Here is a 26,517-nt window from a genome sequence, read left to right on the forward strand (position 1 = left end):
GAAATGTGGCGTACAGAAGACCGACTCCCCGGCGTCGCTCAAGGGGCCCAAGTCCTTCTGATCGAGGCTCACCCAGTGGATGGTGTTAGGCCGTTAGCGGCCCCCGGCGCGCCGGGATCCGCTCTTCTCGGAGTCAGGTTGCTTGGGAATGCAGCCCAAAGCGGGTGGTAAACTCCATCTAAGGCTAAATACGGGCGCGAGACCGATAGCCAACAAGTACCGTAGGGAAAGTTGAAAAGAACTTTGAAGATAGAGTTCAAGAGGGCGTGAAACCATCGAGAGGTAAACGGGTGGGGTCCTTGCAATCCGCCCGGAGGATTCAACTCGGCAGGAAGGTCGGTGGCCCGGGAGTTCCGGATCCCCTCCGTGGGACCGGCGCCTGGGCCATACCCGGCCCCCGTAGGGCACATTTCCTCAGCGGTGGTGTGCAGCGACCGGCTCCTGGTCGGCTGGTAAGGCTTCGGGGTGGCAGGTGGCCCTCCGCTCCGGCGGAGGGTGTTACAGCCCCCCTGGCAGCTGCTTCGCTGGGTCCATGGGGCCGAGGGAGATTTGACTGCCTCCGCACCCTCCCCCGGGCACCCGTTCCCAGCCGCCCTTCGGGGCGCGCTATGGCGGTTAAAGGGGGGACGGGGCCCCCCTGCTCCCAGCACGACTGTTGACTGGGGCGAACTGTTCTCAGTGCGCCCTGACCACGTCACGCCGCCGGGTGGGGAGGCACACGCCGGGCGCCAGGGGTCTGCAGCGATGTCGGTTACCCACCCGACCTGTCTTGAAACACGGAGCAAGGAGTCTAACATGTGCGTGAGTCAGAGGGCCGAGTGAAACCCTGTGGCGCAATGAAGGTGAGGGCCAGTGCGCGCTAGCTGAGGTGGAATTCTGCCACGCTTCCTGCGGTGGGCGCACCACCGGCCCGTCTCGCCCGCTCCGTCAGAGAGGTGGAGCATGAGTGTGCGTGATAGGACCCGAAAGATGGTGAACTGTGCCTGGGCAGGGCGAAGCCAGAGGAAACTCTGGTGGAGGTCCGTAGCGGTCCTGACGTGCAAATCGGTCGTCCGACCTGTGTATAGGGGCGAAAGACTAATCGAACCATCTAGTAGCTGGTTCTCTCCGAAGTGTCCCTCAGGATAGCTGTCACTCGGAACCCCCAGTTTTATCTGGTAAAGCGAATGATTTGAGGTATTGGGGCCGAAACGATCTCAACCTATTGTCAAACTTTATATGGGTAAAAAGCCCGGCTCGCTGGCTTGGAGCCGGGCGTGGAATGCGACTGCCTAGTGGGCCACTTTTGGTAAGCAGAGCTGGCGCTGCGGGACGAATCGAACGCCGGGTTAAGGCGCCTGATGCCAACGCTCATCAGACCCCAGAAAAGGTGTTGGTTGATATAGACAGCAGGACGGTGGCCATGGAAGTCGGAATCCGCTAAGGAGTCTGTAACAACTCACCTGCCGAATCAACTAGCCCTGAAAATGGATGGTGCTGGAGCATCAGGCCCATACCCGGCCGTCGCCGGTGCTGAGAGCCGCGGGGGCTAAGCCGCAATGAGTAAGAGGGCCGCTGCGGTGCGCACGGAAGCCCGGGGCGAGGGCCCGGGTGGAGCCGCCGCTGGTGCGGTTCTTGGTCGTAGTAGCAAATATTCAAATGAGAACTTTGAAGGCCGAAGTGGAGAAGGGTTCCATGCGAACAGCAGTTGAACATGGGTCAGTCGGTCCTAAGAGATGGGCGTGCACCATTCAGAAGGGATGGGTGATGGCCTATGTTGCCCTCGGCCAATCAAAAGGGAGTCGGGTTCAGATCCACGAACATAGAGTGGCGGAAATGGGCACCCTCGAGGTGTCCGTTGCGGTAACGCCCCGGTAGCCCCGGGGAGAGTTCTCTTTTCTTTGTGAAGGGCAGAGCTCCCTGAAATGGGTTTGCCCCGATATAGGGGCCCGAGCCTTGGAAAGCGTCGCGGTTCCAGCGGCATCCGGTGAGCTCTCGCTGGCCCTTGAAAATCCGGGGGAGATGGTGTAAATCTCGTGCCGGGCCGTACCCATATACGCAGCAGATCTTCAAGGTGAACAGCCTCTGGCATGTTGGAACAATGTAGGTAAGGGAAGTCGGCAAGTCAGATCTGTAACTTCGGTTTAAGGATTGACTCTAAGGGCTGGGTCGGTCGAAGCGGGGCTGGGCGGGCGCCGTGGCTGGACGAGGCGCCTCCCTTCGGGGCGACAGCAACTCTGGACGCGAGCCGGGCTCTTCCTGTGGATCGCCACAGCTGCGGTAGTCGCCTCTCCTCGTGCCCCCTCCCCGGGGGCGCGGGGCCGGCGTTCTGCCTCGGCCAGCACCTAGCAGCTGACGAAGAACTGGTGCGGACCAGGGGAATCCGACAGTGGCAGCTGGTGACATTTGAAAGAGGTGGGCATCAAAGTCATGGGCAGCGCAATGTGGCGAGCGAGCGTAGCGAGCGTGCTCGACCCTATGAAGGGATGTTCGGGGGGGTTCTCGCCCTGTGAAAATTTTTAAAAAAGAGCAAGCCAATGGTACATTTTCAAGTACATTTGAGAAAGCAAGGATGTTAATAAACCATTATATATATTCGCACCTTTCATCGTCTCTCTCATTATCTTTTATTCTTTCTGTCATCACTCTTACTCCTACCCATAACCCTGCACTTAATCCTACTTACGCTTAATCATATTTCACATCTCTATTTACTCCTAATCCTACAGTTATTTCTTACTCATACTTACACAAATTTGCACCTACTCAGTCCTATTTACACCAAATCATACTTCTAATTAGTCCTACACTTCTTACTCCTTTTCTTGCTTATTCCTCTTCTTACTACTATGCTGACGCTTCACCGCAAATACATAATGTAATAGCAATGAAGGCTCGCAAATGAAAGGTGGGTCGTCTAACAATTAACAAAGTTCGTAAAATGTACACAGATGAAGAACAACGTTACTTTGCTGTACATTAAAGCCAGGCATATTTTTTCCAGGGTGTGGGAGACAAGTGTTAAGTGAAAAAAATTACAAACAAGGGATTGCTCGAAATAATGTTGTTGTGTTGACATTAAAAGCTAAATAGAGAGTACGCCCCATAACGCCACTTAAGTGAGGTAACAAATGCTAGACGTCTACACACTGAGAAAAATAAATAAGTAAGCCCCTTACAACAGTAATAATAAAACAGTCTGGAAAAGGTACAGGCAAACACTGATGTATGAAACATGTTACCTTTTGGTCAGAACATTTCAAGCCCCAGCTTCTACAAATGTTATATAGTTTGCCCAACAAGAGGCACGCAAGTGAGGCCATGTACCATCGCAGCAGAAAATACAGGCTCTCCACAACATCCAGTCAGAATCCCACCCAAGTACAGTCACAGCCAGGTGTATAGGCTGCACAGGCGAGGCTTAAGTCTGCTGATAGTGATGTGGTGTGTAGGAGGGTGGAAGGTGTTTGGCTTGGCAGGTGGGTGACAGTAGCGGGTCGGATTGTCATGTTTTCTGGCCATGTATTTGGGGAATGGGCAATTTTTCTACCGGTCTTTATGGGGATGCCAGGCGACAGAAGGGACTTTATTTGAGTGTCTCTGCTTCTGGGTTTTATGTGGGGTCTGATGGTAGAAGGACTGAAAGTAATATTCCATGACCATGGGGTCTGATGGTACGGTTATGGAAAATATGGATATTTCTTTGTTTTTATTTGTGATAGTGTGAGGAAACGTAGGGGCAGTGCTCCAAGAGAAAAAAAGGACATTGTAATGGACTCTCTTTTTTTGGACTTCGCCTACGAAGAAAAGAAATATGCACTCTGTCAATGCCGCAAGCTAGACCAGCGACAGAAGTTACAGGTGTTTGACATAAAAAAAAGTCACAGAACCATTAAATGTATATCTCGCTCTGCACAAGAAGCATTTTGTGTACTTGTGAATTCAAAAAAGGAATTTGTCCATAAGCAAAATGTGCTGTATGTAGGCAATATGCTCTGATGTTAGAAATGAGGGGGCTCTGGTTGACGCAGGTGTGAACCCACAACAAGCAGGGACCCTTTACTTCTTGTCAGGGCGAAGGATGACTCCCCAGAATAACCCCTGCTCACCCTCTAGGTGCGTGGCGCGAGCAGTCTAGGCTAAGTCTCAGGCGTACACGGTTAAGCAAGTGCAATAATACATACAGTAAACCCCTTGCATGCACCACAAACGGACACCAATCAGGAAGTATATAAAAATAAGCTTTTATGTAGTTTAAGCAGAGTCAAATACAAGGCCCAGTAACGTTGAACTGATGGGGCCACAATTCATAGGAATACGGTAAAGTTCTCTTTGTTACGGAAAGTTCTTTAGGCGGGCACAAGGTAACTGTAGGCCTCAGCGCACTTCGTGCTGAGGCAGCGCCCAGGAGGCACGCGGCAGATGACAGGGAAATCAGAACGTTGCGGACCCTGGATCCGATGCGAGCTTGTGGTCGAGTTCGTAAGTACAGTACCTTGTTTCTTGACGCAAAGGCAGGTGCGGGATTTCAGCGGCTCTTCGACAGAAGAGCGAGGCGGCGTCCGGGGCTCCCACACTTCACGATGGGTGTCTGATCTTCAGGCTCACAACAAGAGCGGGGTGTTGCAGGTGGCGTGTGAACAAAGCGGGGCAGCCGGGCACGCAGATGCGTCCGGGCCGTCCGAGGCTTGGAGATGCTCACAACGCCGATTCCGGCGGGAGGGTGAAGGTGCACAGCGAGCCTCCAGCAAGCGAGGTGACAGGGGCAGCCCAGCACAGCGTAGGGGGAGCGGCTCCGATCGAGCGAGGCTCTTCCCAAGGCGGGGGCGGCTAAGCAGTCCTGGTCACGGCTCAGGGAGGGACTGGGCACGAGGGTCACAGCTCCGGCGAGGGAAAGGACACCACAGTCCAGCAGCAGGCGAGTGAAGATCAGGTAGAGCCCAATGGTCCTGGGGCTCAGTTCAGGGGGCAAGCTCAGTTCCAAGCCCTTGGAGATCGTTTTGGAAAAGCACAAGTCTTGAAAGTAAAAGTAAAGTAAAGTCTTCAGCAACAGGTTCTCTTCTCCCCTTTGGCAGCAAGGTCACCACTGCAGGCCAATCCCCCAGGATAGGGACAGTCTTCCTCCTACAGCTTTCCCGGTGCCTCCTCCTCAGGCAGAGATTCTTCTTGGTCAAAAGCGGATCTAGTTTCTTAGGAGCAGGGCTCCTCCATTTATACCACAAATCTTTTGTTCTCCCAGGCCAGGGGGGCCCCTGCCTAGTTCAGTCCGGTTTCTGAGCACTTTGTTTACGTGATGCCGGCTTCTCCTTTCAGAGTGCAGGGCAGAGTCATCAGACGCTCCACAGGGGGTGGAGCCGGCATCGAGGTAGCGGAGCACTGTCCTATTCAGAACCTAGGAGCACTCCTCCCACCCATCTACCTGTCGATCGTCCTATTCATACCAGGCTACCTAGCCCTGCCCATCTGGGTTCCCCCAGCCCTGTCACTCACACCAGCCAGACATCAGATACACAACACGCAGAGGCGGCTGAAAGGTTTAGGCAAGCAAAGGCCAACTTTCTAAAAGCGGCATTTGCAAACCCGGAATATTAAAATAAACCTTGCGAAAAGATGTACCTTATTATTCCGAGTTCAGGCATACTAAACTCGATCTCCTACCATGTTCCCTGGGTCGGTTAGGATCATAGGGTGTAATAATCCAGGCCGCCCATACTGGCCTATGAGAACAGGGTAGCCTTGCAGTAGTGAACAACAAGATGGCGGTAATTCACTACTAGGACATGCCACGCATCCAGGCTTGTCCTACCTTAGGCGTACAATGCACCCTGCCCGTGGGCCTACCAGAGGGGTGACTAACATGCAGCTAAGGGAAGGGTTTAGGGACTGGCAAGTGTGGGCACTTGCCGGTCAGCATGTCAGTACCAGACTGCACGCAGGTTCTGCGATGGCAGACCTCAGATATATTTTACCGGCCGCTTCTGTGGGTGGCACAACCCGTGCTGCAAGCCCACCAGCGGTGTTCGTATTTACATGCCCTGGCGCCCCCGGCGCACTTTACTGGGGTCTGACAGTAAATCAAACAATCCAATCATGGAATCCAACCAACATATACAATTTACATAGGGAGCACTCGCACCGCGACACTGGTTGGCAGTGGCACAGCGCGCTGAGCGGCCAACACCATAAAAACACAGGAGGCACAGCGACAAAAAGAGGAAGGGAGACTCACGCCAAGGTGCCAGGTCTAACATCTGACATGAATGGGTACCAGGAAAGGCCAGTGCCAAGATTATTCTGACAGCAGCAGGCCCCATTACCATACCCATGAGGATCATGGGAGCCAATTCTTACCACTGTTTTATGTATATTGGGCCAGGGGGAAATCGTGAAAGTGGTATCTGTTCTCATAATCACAGGATGCCCTCCATGCTCGCTTCCCCTGGGAGAAAATTCCAATTGTGAATGTGGACCTACAGGCTCAGAATACATGCAGCACATTTGCATGGGAACATGTTGGCCCTTGCAAATGTATGTCCAAAATGTTGTTAATGAGTCTGATATATGCATAAATTATGTACTTGTAACTGCAACATGTATGTGCTGGAGGGGGCGTTCCCAGGGGAATCTCTACATGTCTATGGACATGCGATACAAATTAGATGAAACATGGATGGTACGGACGTAACATCTGGCATGCATTTCCTAAGCTTATCTGAGCCCCTACCGCGACGTACTCCCAATGAAATACACATTAATCTTATAGAAGACGCAGCACACCCTTCTCAACTGGTTTTGACGTACGTATGTAGGATGTTGCCGAATGTATATAAAATCATTTGGAAGGAAATATTGGTTACAAAAATAAGTTTGGAATTAGGACATTTTCAAACTCCAACAGCACAGAGGGTATGTAAATGCGTGCACAGCTACTCTGGGGAAAGGAAACATTACATAAATTGCCTATGTGCATAAAATGATGCTATGGGCACAGCACGGTTGGTAGCATGGTGTTATTGTTAACAGGATCAGGAATTATTGCTTTTATTTCATTAGGCAGACTTTGAGCAGAATTGCATCAAGGAGCTTGTCAGAATCAGTGTGCGCATTTTGGTGTTGGTGAACGGATTGCCAACTATTTAATTTCACACAGCCCCCGGGCACACTCGTCCACTGCGCACACAACACGGAAAGAGTGAAACTTCAGTCTGAAGGCCCATTCAAACCTTGGCATCTCTGCGAATGCCACCAGCACTACTCGTCCAGGGGGGGGGGGGAGGGGTGCGTGGAGGGCAGGAAATTATAGTGACCTTTGTGACAATGAAATTGCCTGCAGGAGAATAGAAAGAATGAACAGACTCTCTGTATGAAAAGGGGCACATAGGAGCGAACAGCCTTGAAAGTAGCTATGCAGGATGCCATGGACTGCTACGATTAAACTATAACGAAATGAAGCAGACCAGAGAGATAAACTTCTCAGATACAAGTAAGAGGTGTTAAGCTGGGAGGGTGACGGCATCGGTTTATATTGGACTTCGTCCTTCACAGACCATCGTGATTGGAGGAAACTCGGAGCGACCCCACATAAATGGTGGGAGAGATGCAATGTGAGGACTGGAGGTAGGGGCGTGTGTGGCTAGGACATTTAGTGCCGTTTAAAAGACGGTAAGGCTCCTGTGCCCTGAGAAAGCAGCGAGTGTGCTGTAAGGAAATGATGTTAGGCACGGAAGTCTTTTTTTAGGGGTGGGGTAATGAAACCTGCACCCAGGCAAATGAGCGATCTTGTGGCCCACAACCATCCCCGTTAACGGGACACTAACATGGTAAGGGCAGGCTAGAGAGTTTCACGCTCGGCTGATTCCCCAACCAGGACCCTTGTGTGTGCTTCTCACCCCTTTATGGGATGCAGAATCAGGGGGAGCGCATTTTTTTTAGCTTGTGATTCTACATAGACAGTCACGGCTCGGGGGGTTGCGGGAGGGGGGGTTTCAAAATAAAGTTAAAAAAAATAACTTAAACTTACCTGGGTCCGCGCCGCCTCTGCTGTCTGATCCTGGGCCGGGGTCCGGTGCATTGGCGCCTTCTCAATGTCTTCGGTGTGAGTGGCTGGCAACCCCTCTCGCTCTCAGCCAATTCAGACGCTGCTCCAGCAGCGCCAGGATTGCCTGGGAGACCTGGGGCTGCGCATGAAGCAACCCTCGGTCTCTTATGGGGAAGGCTAGTGCGCATGTTCGGGCTGATCGTAAAAATGAACATGCGCACTATTGCACTGTTACTCAACCCGGAGAGTGCTACTGCAGCCCCACACCCTTCAGCATCCATGTTCTACTTCTGACGCTAATTCCAATCAGGAGTCCTGATTGCTGCAATTAGCGTCAGAAGTAGAACGATTAGTGGGGCAATGCCCCAACACCCCCAATGGACACACCACCACTGGAATCCGACTGTTTAATTAAAACAAAGCATCGCGAAGGCCCGAGGCGGGTGTTGATGCAATGTGACTTCTGGCCAGTGCTCTGAATGTCAAAGTGAAGAAATTCAATGACGCGCAGGTAAACGGCGGGAGTAACTATGACTCTCTTAAGGTAGCTGAATGCCTCATCATCTAATAAGGGACGCGTATGAATGGATGAACGAGATTCCCACTTTCCCTACCTACTATCTAGCGAAACCACAGCCAAGGGAACGGGCTTGGCAGAATCAGCAGGGAAAGAAGCCCATTTTGCGCTTGACTCTAGTCTGGCACTGTGAAGAGACATGAGAGGTGTAGGATAAGTGGGAGGACCTCGGGCCGCCGGTGAAACACCACTACTCTTATCATTTTTTCACTTACCCGGTGAGGCGGGGGGTGGCGAGCCCCATGGGGCTCTCACTTCTGGCTCCAAGTGCCCGGCGCCTACCGGGCGCGACCCGCTTTGAGGACAGTGGCAGGTGGGGAGTTTGACTGGGGCAGTACACCTGTCAAACGATAACGCAGGTGTCCTAAGGAGAGCTCAGGGAGGACAGAAACCTCCCACAGAGCAGAAGGGTAAAAGCTCGCTTGATCTCGATTTTCAGTATGAATACAGACCGTGAAAGCGGGGCCTCATGATCCTTCTGACTTTTTGGGTTTCAAGCAGGAGGTGTCAGAAAAGTTACCACAGAGATAACTGGCTTGTGGTGGCCAAGCGTTCATAGCGACAGCGCTTTTTGATCCTTCCTATCATTGTGAAGCAGAATTCACCAAGTGTTGGATTGTTCACCCACTAATAGGGAACGTGAGCTGGGTTTAGATCGTCGTGAGACAGGTTAGTTTTACCCTACAGATGATGTGTTGTTGCAATAGTAATCCTGCTCAGTACGAGAGGAACCACAGGTTCAGACATTTGGTGTATGTGCTTGGCTGAGGAGCCAATGAGGTGAAGCTACCATCTGTGGGATTATGACTGAATCCCTCTAAGTCAGAATCCCCCCTAAACCGTAACGATACCACAGTGCCGTGGAGCCTTGGTTGGCCTGGGATAGCCAGCCTCTCTCAGGGGGCCGGTGCATGAAGCCGCTCATTTGGGGACCGGAGCGTGGATGGAAGGGGACTGCCTCCTTCGCCCTTAGTGCACCGCATGTTCGTGGGGCACCCGGTGCTAAATCATTCGTAGACGACCTGATTCTGGGTCAGGGTTTCGTAAGTAGCAGAGTAGCTACCTCGCTACAATCTATTGAAAGTCATCCTCTGAGCCAAGCTTTTGTCTCTCCGTGCGTGGGCGCCCGCGGATGCCCTCCTCCACCACACCCAGGGGTGGGTCCCTCTGCCACCGGGCCGGTGGGAGGGACGAGGAGGGGGTAACGCGGGCCTGCGGGAGGCCGCCTCCGTCACGGGGGCCTCGCCCTCCTGTCCCTTTCCTACTGGGATGCGGAGACGGGGGAAGCAGACGGCAGGGTGACCAGATGGCCTGGGCCGGCTGGGCCTCCCCTTCCCGCGGCTCCCGCGCAAGTCGGGCAGGGAGGCGAGGAGCAGCCCCGGGGAAGGAGCATCCCGAGCGGCTGCTTTGGAGTGCCTGGCCACCCTCACCGTCGCCGGACTGCAAGGGCAACTGGGTACGGCACCCTCCCAGGCCACCTGGAGGCTGGTTCATCCCAGGCCATCTGGTCACCTGTATGCGCGATCAGATGACCCTGCGGGCCGGGCAACCAGATGGCCCTGCTGGCCGGGTGACCAGATGGCCCTGCAGGCTGGGTGACCAGATGGCCAGCCTAAAGGCCAGCCAGGCTGACTCCAACTTTTGTTCTTCCACAGAGTTCTGTAAGACCCCACTACGTGGGGGCTTAATAGTCGAGAAAAATGGGCTCCCCAGGCAGGCTGTCGGGAAAAGGCCGTGGCCTGGGCTTACCCCTCCTTGGTTCCAGCCGAGGGTCCAGGCGCTGGGGACAGGGGGTCCACCAGGGCCAAGGGAGGCTCTCCCCGGCCAGGCTAGGGTTCGGAAGCAGGGACCGGGCCTGGGGCTTGAGCTCCGTCTGGCGGGCCCTGGGGTGCGGGAGCCCCCCGTCCTGCAAGCCAGTCGAGGATCTGGGCGCTGGGGACGGTGGTCCACCGGGGCCCGGGGAGGCTCTCCCCAGCCTGGCTAGGGTTCGGAAGCTGGGCCCGGGACTTGTGCTCCTTCCGGCGGGCCCCGGGGTGCAGGAGCCCCCCATCCTGCAAGCCAGCCGAGGGTCTGGGCGCTGAGAAAAGGGGTCCACCGGGGCCCAGGGAGGCTCTCCCTGGCCTGGATAGGGTTCAGAAGCTGGGCCCAGGCCCAGAGCTCGAGCTCCATCTGGCGGGCCCCGGGGTGCGGGAGCCCCACGTACTGCAAGGCAGCCGAGGGTCCAGGCGCTGGGGACGGGGGTCCACCGGGACCTGGCGAGGCTCTCCCCGGCCTGACTGCTTTCAGAAGCAGGGACCGGGCCGGGGATCGGGGGTGGCTGGCTTTATCCGCTCCGCTGGCGAAGAGGAGTTTTCTGCCCACCCCTAATGCATACATCATTCTAAACTGTAGCTTGGTGCAATATGCTTGATGTGCTAAAACAGCATCTATTCTCTTTGCAGAAAGGAGGTTGGATATTTATATGCTTCCATTCACCTTGTAGTCCCTTTACAACACCAAAAGTCTGGGATTGCTAATGCACCAGTGTGATGGTTCTGGCTGCAGGTCGCAGTGGACAAATTGTTTTTTTTTTTTTAGTATCTTGGTCCTTGTCAGGCTTTTATGCTTTGTGATGTTGTGAGTCCCTTGGAAAGTATTAGAGGTGGTCCTAGAAGTATGCAGTTGAGTAACAAAGACCCTGCTTTAAAACCGCAGTTTCTAGTACCAGCTTGATGTTGGGAAGGCCCTTTGCTGGACATCCTAAATGTTCCACAGGCGAGAGACCAGCACACCAACACATTTTTGCCATGTATCTTCCCTCTGTATCTTGCCTGCCAAACTGACCTTAACTTCTAAGATCTAAGATTACGCTGAATAGTATAATTGTAAACTAGCTTTCATAGGTTTTGGTTCAGGCAGGAGAGGCACTGGTTCAGGAATGGAGTTGATGGAAGTCCATGTCACCTCACTGGCAAACACATCTAAAATACAGCGGCCAAAGCATTGATCAACAGATAATCATGTACTCAGAAGACACATTCTCCCCGTGCCCTGGATGGGCAATAGAAATATTGGCTTTCCAAAATGTAATATATTGCTCCAAAAGAAGTGCTAAAACTCTACAGAGCGACTAATTCATAATAATAAAGAGAACTGAGCACACAGCACTGGCCGAGAAATCCAACAATCCAGGCTACCCATTGAGCTAAGTACATACGTTTGGAGTGTTTTCTTAACATGCATCCAATTTTTTTATTGCACCACCAGTTACCTAGCAGAGAAACTTACTGTCTTAAAGAAAAGGCATAAATTCTAGAAGTCAAGAAAACTGGTGCTTAAAATCCTGAAATTCAGAAAGCCAGAAAATCTTAGTCTGTCAGTCTGGTGAGTAGCCCCTCCATTCTGGAATAACATTCCTCAGAACTGATGAAGGGCCCTTCCTTCTTCACAAAAAGAAAGGAATGGAATCGCTCTTAAGTAACTGTTACATTACCTGTTTATTTTCGTTATGACGTAATCTTACCTCTGTGTTCTTCTTCTTGTGCATTCGGTTCTAGAGTGTAAGGTTGACGGTACTCGAGGTTTGGCAGTTGCTGCTGGCTCTTCGAGGTGGTCGGATGCCAGTTTGTGCTTCAGAGTAAATCTTTACTTTTAAACCACTCCGTGTTTTGGGAGGTTTCTGCACGTCTACTTTCAATAATTTCCTCTCTTTCCTTACAGTCTGGATGTAAAAGAAAGGTTTACCATCCTTGCAGTAGGCTCCTCAGGCTTGTCAGCAGTCGTACCTCCCTGGAAATGCAATCTTTTTCGCCACTCTACTCTAACCCACTGCATTCTACGCCAATGAACTCAACACCACATCACTCAAAACCAATGGACTCTATGCCAATCTGCTCTGCACCACCACACTGTTCGCCACACTATGCTCTGCAACACTCTGCCACTGCACACTACACCACTGCGCTCTGTCTCTGCACTCTAGGCCCCTATATACTACTCTGAGCTGCTGTACTCTACACAACTGCTCTGTGCACCTCTGCACTCTACAACACTCTACTCTAGAAGACTGCCCTCTCTGCTACTCTACTCTGCACCACTGCACATACACCACTGCATGCTACTCCCCTCTACACCATTCTGTTCCGTCACTGCGCTCTACACCACTCTATTCTACTCTGCACCACTGTACTCTATGCCACTGCTCTCTGCACCGCTGTATTCCACACCACTCAACTCTATGCCACTGTACCACTCAACTCTTGGCTACACTAATGCACTCTACACCACTACATTCTGCCTCACTCCATGCCACTCTAATCTATTCTGCAACATTGCACTAGACGCCACATCAATCTACGCCACTCTATACTACACCTCTGCACTCTACCCTGCACCACTTCTTTCTATGCCAATTCACTGTACTCTAAAACTATCTACTGTACGTGACTGCACTCTATGCCACTACAATCTACTCTACACCACTCTACCACACTTCTATACGACACTGCACTCCAAGCGAATCCACTCTATACAACTTTACTAAAAAATCCAATGCACTCTATGTCACTACAATCTATGCCAATCTACTCTGCACTACTGTCTTTTCCGCCTCTTTACTCTAGGCCACTCTATGTCATTCAACTTTACGATACTCCAATCTGATGCTCTACTCCATTAAACTTTACTTAACTCTATGACACTCTACTCCACTCTATGCCACTCCGCAATACTCTACTCCACTAAGTGCCCCTCTAGAACAGTACTCCACTCTACAACGCTCTACGCAACTCCCCCATGACACTTCATGCCACTTTACTCCACTCTATTCTCGACACCCTACTCAACTCCACTCTATGCCACTCTGCTCTGCTCTACACCACAACACTGTATCCCACTCCACTCTGACAGTCTAAACCACTCCATAACACTCCACTTTACACCACTCCATACCACTTCACTCTGCTGCACTTTAAGACACTCCACGGCACTATCCTCTACCCCAGTAACTTTTTCTATTCCAAAGTGCAGCCTCAGGACGGAGAGAAAAAAAAAGGTTCAAACTATAATAAATAAATAAATAAATAAAGCAAGACAGAGTGGTCACCAAGTGTCCATATAGGTTTTATTCACAACCACACGCATTAGCGCCACTTTATAAATTTTCCAGTGAAGTGCTACTTTTCTTGTATTCGGTGGGTGGGAGCACCATTCCTTGAGATACTGTTCTACTTGGTCGATGTGTACAGTTTAACTTTGCTCCTCAGCTTGTCTTTTGTCCACTCGCAATAAATCCAACCATTCGCATGGATTTATCTGCCTCACCATGGTGTAAGGCGCCCTTTCTGAATATGGTAAACCCCTCACCACACTCATCACACACCACCCAACACCCTTCAGTGTGCTCTTCTCCTGCTTTACCTAATCTTGCATTGCGTATGAGTGTTTGCTCTTTCCAGGATGTTACTTTTTTTCCATCCAGCATATTACTTGTCTCCCCTCCCTCATAACATATTTCCCATTTTCTGCTTCTCCAGTGCGGTGAGATCATGCGAATGACAATAGCGCAATGCAAGTATCATCACTCCACTGCATACAAAAAAACCATCGTAATTTTCAACGCCAAAAGCTCTAACTTTCATAAATGCGAGACTGATTGCATTGCAAATGTTTGTTTAATTATCCTTTTAGCTCTCCATAGGACTTCCTGGCTTTTCTCTACCCTCTCCCCAAAATGCTCACAGCCGCCTGTCACCACTTTGTTGCTCCCTCATCCACCTTCATATGTGTACCAAAGATTTTAAAACATTTTTCATTCTTCATTGTGCAGGGGCCTGACAGCTTAACTCTGCTGCTGCAATGCACATTTTCTCGATTGTTGTTGCTTTCCACCGCTTCCAACATTATGTTTTTGCCTTTTTTATTTATTATTTCAGGGCTAACATTATCAGCAACACATTGCTTCTAGGATGCTTGTTTCTTTTGTTTTCACAGTATTGTGCATGTCATTTTTATTTTACTATTCTAAAATAGATGTCAGCCTTCTTGGAACAATACATAAAAGTTTTAAAAAATATACCAGGATGGCAATTAGTGCATCATGATGTAGGTACAAGCATCTGTAGCAATCTTAGAATGGTTTCCCAAGATGGCTGTAGCTGCGAGTGCCTGTATCATCACACACAGGAGGCAATTTTGAAATGATTCTTTATCCCAATGCAACAAAACATTGGCACATTCAGCAGCCCAAATTTTTAAAGATGTGAACTATTAGCTTTGTCATTGCTTGCTTTCTAAAGGAAGAAATTGTAGAGCAGGTTTGTTTATCGTATTTAAAAGTAATATGCATGTAGGAGAATCTCTGTTGTGTGACTTCATGGCATTGGCACCCATGTCAGAAACGCTTGTGCAGCAGAACATTTTGGGAAGTCAATCACATCTATGCCTGATGGATCATATTTAATACATAAGTATACAAAGCAGTGATTAATGACATGCTTTAATTGATCTCAGCCACTGGTAAAATCACTCATGGACGCATCCAATTCACCGTTATTTTGCCCACCATGCCACCTCAGTTTGGACCCAGCTACATGCAAATCAGTCTTGACCTGCACCAGTTGGAACAGACCAGTCCAAACTGTCTAGCCAGGTACTTCCTGTCCCAGAATACAAGCAACCAAGGACCGGTTTTCGCCCTAGTTATGGGCTCATTAGCTGAGTACTGCTTGGTTCCAGTGACAAAGTGTGCACAAGACCCTCGTCTGAGCATACCCGTCCCACTTAGGGCAACACAATAAGTATACAAAACAATGATGCATTGAATGCTTGAATTAATCTCAGCCACTGGTAATCCCTCAGCTCCATATTCGAATCCATAGTTAGCAGGGTCAAAAATGATTTGCATGTAGCTGGGTCCAAACTGAGGTAACATGGTTTGCAAAATAATGATGGATTGAGATGCATCCCCGAGTGGCTGAGATTAATTCAAGCATTCCATCCATCACTTTTTAGATACTTTAGTGTGTCCCCCTAAGTGGGACAGGAATGCAAAGACGTCGGCCCCATGCCCACGGTGTCTCTGGAACCAAGCTGTGCCTGGCCGATGAGCCCATTATTAGGTAGAAACAGGTCCAGGGTTGCTTGTGTTCCAGTTAAGGGTGGACCTGACTTGGCAGTTTGGGTTGGACTGTTCCGACTGGAGCAGCGTCAAGACTGAATTGCATATAGCTGGGTCCAAACTGAGGTGACATGGTGTGCAAAATAATGATGGATTGGGATGCAGCCCGAGTAACTGTGGCTGAGATTAATTCAAGCATTCCATTCATCGTTTTTTTGATCATATTTAGGTCCATCTACAAAGGATCTTCATCTGCCCTCAATCTCAGGACCCCTACTGTCAGTTTTACAGAGACTATGGGATATAGACAGAGTAAAAGAAGGCAAGAATCTTTCAAAGGGATGAACCTTGTATGGTAAGCTACTGTTGCAGGGATTCTGTACATATACAGAACTATGCGCAGGAAAACAGGACCTCAGTGAATAGGGGTGTACCAACCTACCACATTAGTACCTAAAATCCCAAACCGACTAGCTATAGTGTCTCATTCGTTCTCCGACTAACAGCGATCCTACCAATAAATAGACAACCCAGAACACGACACTCCCGACTCTCTCCGGAATCGCGGGAGCCAGACAACTCTTTCTTTCACTCACTCATACCTGTCCACAATGCGAGTAACCAGAGTTACGGTATAGTTTAAAATGTTTATTTCAGCTAACGCGCTCTATGGTACAGTACACATGCCATTACTAGCAGCAAAATAGCAAAATGCATAAACACAATATAGTCAGCATTGTCACAATTCCATAGAATACAAATGGGGATATCATTTTATAAAGACAGTGGAAAAGGGCTACAATACCTAACCACCCTCCTTGTGGTAAGAAATAGTTTATTTATAAAAAAAGAAGGCCTCTGGGCTTTGTCAGCAGACCCCACACTACAAGGCCTGGATGAAAGGTTTACATCTCAGGACAAGCACAGCTCTTCTCTCTGGAAAGGTGTCTCTCCAAGTGCCTGAACAACATGCTTAGCTTGCAGTATTAAAGCATACGATTTCCAGTAGTGCAGCTGTGTGTGTCATATTATGTCTAGGTGCAAGGGACTTACCAGAACAGAATAACAAGGGGCATTGTTGATCGACCTTGTACATCGTGTGCAGACTAAACCTCAGAGCACGGCAGAGAACGCGAAAAGCAGACAGTTCTCATGTGAAAAGGGCACAAACAGAGTCTGAATATATGCATGCAGTGTTGTGCGCAAAAGCAGCCTCATGGCAGCGGAGCTCATGCTAACTTAGCAGATGTCGACAATGGACCCACAATCTATACTACACCCTCCCCCTGGTAAGTCCATTGTATGTAGACATAGTATGAAAACAGAGTTCAAAAAGTGTGAGCAGAGTTCAAAAGGTGCGAGTGGAGTTCAAAAGCATCAATGTGTTTAAAATTAAACGAAACGAACAACGGAGAAGGGAGGGAAAAAAACCTATGAGGGAGAAAAAAGTAATTTTGTAGAAAGGCATCCGAAATCCAAAAATTGGTGAGTTTAATCCATCCGAGAGTAGGAGCAAAAAAATGCAACACCATCCAGAAGTACATCATTGTTGCTGGTAGAAAAAAGCAATGCCATCCAGTTTAGCAAATTGAAGGAACAAGTGTGCTCCTCATACGGGTGCCTCCATTAGCATCTCCGGACAACTTGCATGATATTCGATGTAACTTTGAAGTAGGAGATTCTGCACAGCCCAACAGATATCCTATTGAGCAAAGATTCCAAGTGCAGCCGCACGCACTATAAGGCCAATCCCAGAACAGTCATGCTTATGGCCCACTAAGGGACCCATCAGCTGGGCAAAATCGCGGTCTGGACACGACGTATTGGAGAGGCAGAAATCCAATGCCCATGTAAACGGACATTGTAGACATGATAAGACTGGTTGCACGCAAGTGGAGTATGCGAAGTGGAAGGACAACCCATAGGACACACTGAGAGTTGCCAGTGGTAGTGTACCGAAGCATCCATGCATACAGTCACGGAGCAATTGCAGCCGGCCCTGTCTGTGCAGCACTATAAGAGGAGCAGCCGTTGCACAGCAGACACAGTAGAAGCAGGATTCCAGCAGCTAATACCAATATTAAAGGGAATCCACCAAAGACCCTGGACAAGATAGAATGAATGAATGCAGGTATAACACCAAATATTGTCTTAAAGAAGTAACAAGGCCAGAGCCGACAGCTTTAAAAAAATGTGCAAGGCCTCTTGTATCAGACGCATTAAATATGCGTAGCCTTTCCTGTTTTCAGTTTCTATTTTTGGTGAATTCTGGTGGTGTTTTTTCAGTGTTTTCCAGTGATTTCAATAACTAAAAAAAACTGTGCTTTTGCTTTTCAGTGGTTACTCATTTTCGTGCCATAAAAAACAACTGAAACGGTGTTTTACCGGTGTTTATGGAACGCTTTGCTTTTATTATTGCTTGCTTTCTTCATTGATGCATGGTATATAGACAGTGTATATGAGGTCCAAATACATTTTTACAAGTCAAAGTTGAAGTCAGCACTTTCTGAAATTTGCCTGAAAAGGGTGGCTCAGTGCAAGGCACACCTCTTGAACTGCGGGGTACAGAGAACATTTTGGGAATGAGAGATTTCTGGGGGTGTTGAGCGTTGTAGGCAAGGCAGGCAGTTCTCATAGTTCATTTAGAATCAATGTGTTGCCATTTGAAGAAAGTGAGAGCGGGGTGACATGTTCATGGTTTTGGGCACTCCTCACAAATCATGTAGCATGACGGCACGGCTCTGAGTAAAGGTAGGCTGGTTTTCACTGCTGTTTTTTTCCCCTCTGAGATTTATATAGTGCTAACTCAACCTGAAGGTATTGAAGCGCTTCACATGAGCACCTGTTGCGTTACACAAGGGCACATTCATTTTTGTTAGGGACCAGAATCACAGGATGTTGAGCGTCATTGCCGAGACTCGATCCCAGTTCGCCAGATTTGAGGTCCACCGCCCTAACCATTAGACTACATCCTCTCCTGCTGTTATTTTCAAGGTTTATGGAAGAGTCTATGCTTTAAGTGTTTGAGTTTGTGAAGTTGAAATCTTGCCATTGCAGTATCACAATGATTTCAAAAACATGTTTTGTAAAAGAATGATAACTGGTTTGCTATTTCAGCTGTGTGTGCCTATCAACATGATCAGTTAAAGACAACCGAAGAGTGCCAACAAAGTGCAAGCAGAAAGAAACACTACCACAAATCATAATCCTACTCCCCTCATCTACCCCAGCCCCCGCTTGCTGGACATCAGCACCACTCTCGGCGTGAAGGATGGCCGGGTGCTCTGCAATAAGGCCAGAGAAAGACAATTTCATCTTTATTAGTGTGAGATTTCTCCTTAGTAATAAGCTCACTTCAAATAATTAGTGTGCTTTACATAATAATTAAATTATGGAAATGCCAGACACTTATTTAAACAAGTCACCATTACCGAATTTTAAACTAGATAGACCTGTGGTTTTGGAGCCGTGAGAGAATGCCTTCTAGAACTAACAAGATCCTTTGAATGGTTACAAGTGAATTAGCTTAAGTAGTAAATAAAGATGGAAACATACCCCTGTACTTGTTATGTAGACACAAGGCTCAAAGAAAAGATGCTCAGCTATTTGAAGGGGAGGGTGTCTTGACGGATTCTACCAAGGAACAAGACCTGGTTTATAGTTTTATCGAATCTAAATGTGCTGCGTCTTTTGTTGCACCACTTCCAGACATCGAACTGGTCTTGCTGCATCCTGAAAACCCCATTAAGATCCTGGTGTATCAGGGAGGTTGTCACTTAAGAGCACATGATTCAGTTCTCTTAACCATCTACATCCCTATGGCCCCACAGGACAGAGTTCGGTGTCAAAATGCAGACAAACCTGCTGTTCTCTGCTAGGAATTCAGAGCAGATCCCGTCAGACACACGTGCCCTAGTTCCCACACCCTTTCCTAGGTGATCTAATGATGTCAAAAGTGGTCCACCAGTTTAATTAAACCAATTTAACTTGTCTCCTCTATCTGTCAGATAAAGCTGCTTCTCCTGTGCTCATTGACTCCGTTTTAGTTCTTCCATAGAGAGGAAACTCAGAATGAAAATCTGACGGGAGTGTGCTTTCTACTAATCGTCTATCTGAACATTAGCTTCAATTTCCAAATTTTCTTAAATGTGTAGAAGGGAAAATATTGGTCTATGAAGGAAAGGCTGGGGCGGTCAAAATATTGTCTTTTTGTTTGGTTTTAACAAAACAATTGTTTTTTGTTTTTTTAGCAAAACAATCATTTTCATAATACAGTTGGTGTCATATATACTGTAGCTTTTGGATTTGACTGAGTATGTTGTACTATAGGAAACCTGCTGATGTGAAACATGTATACTTTTTATTGTACCATGCAGATTTTGGTGCGTTATTCACCAAACCCTGCATGTTAGTCCCAGAAAACTTGTAATAGGCCCTATAAATAACAGACCCGGGTATAGTTATTGATAAGGTGTGATGAACAGCGCCTTCATTCCTGATCAGGCCCTTAGAGTTTTTCTCTGACTCTTATTTGTGGAGAGCAACACAATCCTGCCCTTTGTCTAGTCATTTCCTCTGTATTGGTGGACATGGCTTTCACTCGAACTAAGAAAGGGAACCGATATTATGGTCCTCAGGGCCAGTAATGGAACCGAAGGTTGCTACAGGTGATAGCAAACCAACCCACCACTCTTTATTTCTTTATTGATTTAGCTGAAAGGCCATACAATTAATAAAAACTATTCATATAAAACGGCCAGTAAGAACACATTAAAAGAACAATTACTCGCTCAAAATTATTTGACGCAAGTTATTAAAAGTGCAAGTTACAAAGTCCATGTCTTTGTCACTGACAAAGTATGCTGTACAACTGCGTGCTTTTTCATACTCAGAACAGATATAAAAATGCAGAAAAAGAAAAGAGTTCAATAGTAGAAAAACAACGTCCTTCGTGTTATGGAAAATACAGACAATAATGCTTACTAAACAACCAATGTTGCATACGACATATACATATTGAAAGCAACATATAACCTTGCAACAGAAAAAAATCTATAGCACAGCACTTTTATTTAAATTACGAACGCTAACGCACTTTTAGTAGCTCCTGTGCTGAAGCACCATTGCTGTCCGTGTGCAAGTATACAGAAAACAAAAACCAAGTAAAACAAACTGATATGCAGCAGTGATAAAGCATAGCATCTTTAAGTTTGGTGCATGTATCACAACTCTTGCCATAGGAAAAACGGCTCAAATAAAGGACCAGCAAAATGAAATAAACTGTAGATCACCCACTTCGACTTCGTAGACCGGAACTGGTGTCCTGCACACACTGAAAGGGCATTAATTAACTGAGCTCAGCTGATACTTTTGCACTCCGAGCTCATGCGCTATGAAAGCCATGTGCTAGCGGGTGAACAGCACACATAGGCGTTCGGTTTGTCATGGGCAGCACGAGAGTGCGGGTGAACAACATCTGATGCCCTTTTTATCTTTTGACTAACTTCTCTGCTGGACTCGAGCAGCCTGCACTAGGGAAAAGGAAAAGCACGGCTAAAGTAATTCGACACAATGCATGCCAGCCTTGTGTACTCTTGCAGTTCCTAGGTCAGAGGTCAGGGGCGGCGTCTTACCGAGCACAGCCTCTGGCTAGGGAAATAATACACGCAAAATACAATAGGCGGGTGGCGTGCTGAAACAAAGCGCTGTACCTGTGTACATAAAATGTATGCGGGTGGCACCATGGTAATTAAAAATAAAAACGGGCACCGCGCTAAATGTAAAGCTCAACGCCTGTGCTACCTATAACGTGAATGCAAAGAAACATTAAAGTGAGCGCCTTGCTAAAACGAAGCCGGCACCTGTGTATATACAAGTTATGGGCACGGAAAATAAACAGCTCCCTGGTGCAGGGCCGGCTGCCAGATGTGCCAAAACAGCAAACAACGAAGACTGTTTCTGCGCTCAGCCCCCAGGGGCTCTGAGAAGGGGCGAAAGAACAACAAAGCCTCGCTATGTAAATGGTCTTGTTAAAGACCTGTGAAGTCCTCGGGTGCGGCCGCAGTCAGACAGACGGCAGACCACAACAGCTCCTCTCCCCCGTCAACTATGAAAATCAGTGATACTCGGTTTAAACCGGGTCAGCTGATTTTCATCTGGTAGGGTACTGTCGGGCAGAGTCGGTTTAAACCGAATTCCGGGCAGCCTAAATATGCGGTTTATTAACTCCCCAAAATGCAGTGGGAGGTTAGTGTTTAAAAGCGTTTGAATTTCGCTGGCAGCGCTAGCCACCTGCAGGTTGAATGTTTCGCGTGCGTAAGTAAGGGCGACTTCTTGTTGAGATAAAAGCAGCTTTAATCTGCTCAACGTGTTGAAATCTGCTTTCAAAGTTGGTATTGAAGGCCAAATGGAGCTATCGTGCTGACCACGCGGGTAGGAAAAAGCACATTTTTACAACAAATTACACACTGTGAAACCGTTACTATGTATGGTATGCCAGCCAGCAAGCCGCATCAATCTTGGTTATTTAGAAGATAACTACAGTTAGTAAGCAGAGTGAACGTGGGAATTATTGCAAGAACCGGATCACCTTTTAAAACACATGCAAGGTTTGGAGCTGACATATTACATGCTCCATGCAACTTTATATTTTTGCAAACAAGGGAATGACCTACTGTAGAATCACAGTCTGCCCCTGTAAGGTATACTTCATTTTCTTCCTGCAAACATTGGTAAGTAAAAAGCAAAGACCACAGTTCATGCAGAAAAGCGCTACCCAGGGGTTCAAAGCGGCCTAGCGGGTAATGTTTCATAAATTAGCTGAATTGAAACAGTGAGAAAGACAAAGATATAACCCCATGAATTGGCCAAACAGCAGAGTCAGTTTCCGCTACAGAAAAGGGCAAAGGGTCTGTTTTTTCTATATGTAGAAGAGTGTAGATTGCATCTTTCATGGACATAAACTGTTTGTCAGTTAAATTAAACGGTAAAAACAAAGCAGATGCATTCAAATAATCCCATGGTACTTTCCCCATTTTTAGAGTTTGCAAAGTCCATACGAATTGTATCACAGAACGCAATTGATTTTGCCCATGATATAATAGATACGCATCTCCTTGTACAATATCTATAACAGAAGAAACAATATTATCTAAAGTGTAAATGCGGGAAGATAGTGTACTAATACTGTTGTCAATAACAGCAAGATCCTTTTCTAAGTTTGCTTGGTCAATTTCCTGCAAACGAGATGCAGCTTCAATTTGTGAAAGTTTCCATATTTCATTGTAAGTTGCGTAAATGAATCTCTTTGTTCTAGGAACCCTGGGTTCCAAGACAAAGTCGGCCACATTATTGTTATTGGACAACAACGATAAGTGTTGTTTAACGGACGATAGCGTAGAGTGCTGCAACCACTGTTGACATAATTTACCAACCAAATAGGTTGTTGCCGAATGGGTATCTGGAAATCTTGGGTCAGTCTGTCTTGCATATAACCGAAGGTAGTATTGTGAAAACGTAGTTGGGAGGCATTACAATTCGTCTGCCAAACTAACCATCCCAAAGGATCCAGTTCAGACGCATTAAATGTGTTATTAGAAATTACATTTTATAATGCATCAATGGTATAATTTGTGTATGAGCGCCAATTGTTATATTCAGCTAAAGAGGGAATGGCAGGAACATTTATTTTCTTTGCAGTGGCCAAGCCAAAACAAGTTGTTTGATACACTGTATCATTTAAAAACATAATTTGTGCTGGTATAAGGCAGGCACGATGTAAGGCTTCAGTGCCTCGCACCTGCCAGTTTTTAGAACCCCAGATCGATTTCAAATCAATAGTGGCCTTCCAATGATCATAACCCCTTACTGACAGCTCATGTCTGAAAGAATTAGAATAAATTAATTTAGTATGGGTTAAGATGACTTTGGGAGTTGAAGAATAATTCAATTTAAAGTAATAGGACTCAGGAGCAGACCTGACAAAGTCTGTGAAGTATGCAAATTTACTTCTAAGTGTTTTCGAGCTCCCTTTCAAAGGAGTGGGACAATGTTCCCACTGTGTGTAAATAACAACAGGCCGTAATGTATTTGTCTTATGTAGGAAATGATGCCCACAGTGTTGATAACAGAACAAATTGGCATAATTGGCAGAATTCAAATATAAGTCTTCATCATTAAAAGCAGCATAATACTTTAAATCTGAAAACAATGCTTGTACTGCATGCACATCCCAATCATCTGAACATATGTCCTGTGTTACCACTTCACCCATGGAGACATGAAAGACGTATGGAACGTTGATGATTTCAGTCGGCCCATGGACATGGAAATCCACTTTATCCCAGACGATGCCATCAGCAACAGGGAACGCTGAAATGTCAACAAGAGTCTGGTCACATTTCATGACATGGGAAGATGAGTGGGGGGCCAAAATACCATCAACCAAGTTCATAGCAGAGCGTTCGGGCAAGTAGTGACCATTGATGAGCAGAAAAAACACTGTTACAAAGCCAATTGTCATGAAGAGAAAAATCAGGAAGAGGACCAACCAGATGTATGTCCAAGGAGGGACTAGATAAGTCTGTTTAAACCAGGAGATAAAAAAAGTAAATTTGGTAGGGCCAATTGAGGAGGTGGAGGACATGTCATAAGAAAAACTGCCATGATGTAAAGGACTCTTGGGCAATCTATGCAAAGACTCACTTGTGGGATGTGCGTATTCAACTTCAGCGTTGCATGAGGAAGATGGGGGAACAGGCAAATGGTTAACAACAGGGTCCATCTTGATGACAGTGTCGGTTGGTGTATTGAAAGTTGCACCAACCCCAGGAATCCTCGAAATTGTGGGGCAAGAAGCAGCAGGCGTCACACTATTGAGAATCAGCCAGATGTTGTAGCTTGACATTGTCAATAGAGTTATAGCGGTTGTCTTTGCGACCAGGAAGTGGTGGTAAAATGACTCTACGAGTACCCTTTGAGCCAAGCACTAGAACCGGTGCACGATAAGAGGGACCAAATTATTTTTGGTCTCCAACTTCTCACGGAACCAGATCACCAACTTTCCAACCACCGGAATCAGCAGTGCAGCATCTGTTGCCAAAGGCAAATGTTCAGTAGCAAGACTGGCACGTGTCTCTTGTAGGTTCTGTAACATAGTAGAATGAATATCTACATCAAAGGTCGCGGCTGCCGCCACAATGTCTAGACCATCAAGGTCTGGCACGAACATTTTGATGCCAAAGAGCAACTCCTATGGGGTCCGCCCAACCAGAGGTCTTCTAGGGAGATTTTTAAGTGCACGTTGGACTCCATACAAATGGGCTAGCCAGTTCCTGCCAGTACCTAAGACTCTAGCTGTCAAAGATTGCTTCAAGTTACAGTTCATTTGCTCCACAGTTGAGTTGCCTTCAGGCCTATATGGAGACGAAAACTGCACCAGCACCCCCAAAGACTTCATCGCATCCTTGTACGCCTTAGAGGCGATTGCTGGACCTTGGTCAGAATGAAAGGCGCCACAGGCAAAAAAAACTACAAAGACACGCAAATCCCTGAAGACATTTTGAGCGTCAGCACTGCGTTGTGACCAAACCCAAAGGAATCTAGTGCATGAATCAACTGCAACCAAAATGTATTTATATGCAGTATCAGAAGAAAATGGACCGCGGTGATCAAGATATACACAAGCAAAGGGGCAATTTGCAATGCAAAGCTGTGTTTGTGGTGGACGTGTCACCGTAGAAGGCTTGATATGTTGACAGATGTCACAAGAAAGTACATAATTACGGGTCTGTTTTTATAAACCATGCCACCAATAACGTTGCTGCAAGATAGAAACAGTTGCGGACACTCCAGCATGGGCCGAAGCGATACCTTTGTGTGTGGCTTTGATTAAAGGATGTCTGCAGTCCACGTTGGGAACCAGCCGATCTCCAACGTCAGTTATTCTAGCAAAAGGAACTTGTTTGGGAGTTAACTGATAAGAATACTTTGATGGGAAACCCTGTGGATAATGAGAACCCTCCGCAGTTGCAGCCATTGCTGCCAAAATGTCATTATCAATCATAGTCCTGGACCTTGTAACGGCTGCTACGGAACACGTGGCTACTGCAGATTTGGCTTCATCAGCCAAACCATTCCCAAGAGCGTGTGCTCCCACACGCTGATGGCCAAGAGTATGTATAACATGTGTGAGTGGCAGGCGTTGTTTAAGATCCGCCACTCAAACCCAAAGCGTTTTATACTTAATTACACTGCCTTTAGAATCGCGATAATCATTTTGAGACCAAAAGAATGAGTTGTCATTGAAAGACTGAACACAGTAATAGGAATCACACACAATGAGTGTAAAAACACTCAGATCAGCAAAATCGAGAGCAAGAACCAGAGCGCGCAGCTCGGCCAATTGGGCGGTACAGTCTCCTAGTGCCTGTGTATGCACTACATGAGACTTGAATTCTCCATTCACCAATGTACCAGCCACAATGGCACAAGCCACTTAATAGGCATGTTTAGAACGAGTGACCGGTTGCACCGAACTATCGGTGTGGATGGTACATGTGTACTCCTATAAGGGAAGCAAAGACAGAGGAGGTGGATGAACATGTTCATACTGCTAGAACTCCTGTGTCTGAAGAGAGGGGGTCAAAGATAAATGTGACATCAGGAGACGTCAAAAAAGTAGCCCATTGTATTCAATGTGGATGTAATGCTTTAGAGTTTGGTACACTCGCCTTTGTCACTGCTTCTAAGGCAGGGTAAGGTGTAACTACCAAAATGCGTTTCCCCTGTGCCAGTGCGTGTTCCTTCAGGACCGCCATCTGCACAGCT

General features: G+C 47.5%; 1 protein-coding gene and 2 pseudogenes across 3 annotated transcripts in view; 2 read left to right on the plus strand and 1 right to left on the minus strand.

The window, feature by feature from the left end:
* Window positions 1-2,070, plus strand: part of LOC146811918 (28S ribosomal RNA) — a 2,189-nt pseudogene extending 119 nt beyond the window's left edge.
* LOC146811915 (sulfotransferase 1C4-like) overlaps window positions 1-26,517 on the minus strand; it is a 763,876-nt gene that overhangs the window by 592,263 nt on the left and 145,096 nt on the right. The window lies entirely within an intron of this gene.
* Window positions 8,672-9,700, plus strand: LOC146811919 (28S ribosomal RNA; annotated as a pseudogene).

This window comes from Triturus cristatus, chromosome 7, assembly GCF_964204655.1.
Source record: "Triturus cristatus chromosome 7, aTriCri1.1, whole genome shotgun sequence".
Lineage (NCBI taxonomy): Eukaryota > Metazoa > Chordata > Amphibia > Caudata > Salamandridae > Triturus > Triturus cristatus.